Source organism: Arachis ipaensis, chromosome B07 (genome assembly GCF_000816755.2).
Source record: "Arachis ipaensis cultivar K30076 chromosome B07, Araip1.1, whole genome shotgun sequence".
NCBI classification, from domain to species: Eukaryota; Viridiplantae; Streptophyta; class Magnoliopsida; order Fabales; family Fabaceae; genus Arachis; species Arachis ipaensis.
Window position 1 is genome coordinate 82,087,451 of NC_029791.2, and position 1,196 is coordinate 82,088,646.

Below are 1,196 nucleotides of genomic sequence, written 5' to 3' on the forward strand. Positions count from 1 at the left end.
TATTTTAATAATAACATATAATTTAGAATTTTATTATTTAGATTTCATATTTTAAAAATATTAAGTAATATTTTTCCTAATAATACAATTGAAATATTTGTCTTTTTATATAGGATAATGCTACATATTTATTTATTTTTTTTTATTAACCAAATCCATCCAAGTTAGTTTAAGATAATAAAAATCAGTTATGACTAATATTATTTCAAGTCTTATTATTTAATTTGGTTAGACTTAGTTCATAAAAAGACTTGAATGCGTAGTATTACTCTTACATATGCATAAGTAAATACTTATTCAGAAATTCACTTCTCATACAATTAGAAGCCAATTCTTATTGATATTCATAATTGAGAAAGTTCTTTCAACTAATGCAGTTATTATGAAAAAAAATAAAAACTAATATAAAAAAAAGATAAATAATACTCTTTTGAGTCGATTTATAAAAAAAACACAAATTTTATTTAAATTGAAAATTGATAATATAATAATATCTAATATGAAATTCTTAAATTGACTATGAAGTATCAAAAATTGAATAAAACATTATTGTGTGGTCAAATTCAATAATTTAGTGAGGGCAAATAAATATTAGGGATAAGTATGGTTTTGGTCCCTAAAGTTTAGCGCCAGAATCGAAATCGCCCCTCATCTAATTTTCGATTTAAAATCGTCCTTAACGTTTTTTTCGTATTAAAATCGTCTTTTTTAATAAATTTTTTTATATTATTCCTAAACTACCCCCTATTTTAATAAAAAAGTTATAAAATTTAAAAACATAAAAAAAAAGAAGGACTCGCGTTGCTGCTTCTTGCCGCCTAGCCGCTGAGGGAAGCCAGCGCCACCGTCGCCGCTGCTCCTCGCCGCCTCGCCACTGCTCCTCGCCGCCTCACCGCTTTAGCTTCTTGCTGTTATGGGTTCTGATAATAAGTTTGCCAGTGGTCCTGCTTGGCCTTTTGCATCTGATTATTTGAATTTCTGATTTGGCTTTGTGCTTCTCTGTTGAATTTGTTGATTTAGTTGTGTTGATTTGTTGATTTGTTGCTTTCTGTTTCTGCTTGTGTTAAATTTGTGCTTGAATTTGTTGATTTTTTGTTTCTTCTTCTTTGTGTGGAGGTGGAGGTGAATGTGGGAGGTGGATTGATTTTCTGTTTCTGCTTCTCTGTGTGGAGGTGGAGGTAGGGGGTGGGGGGTGG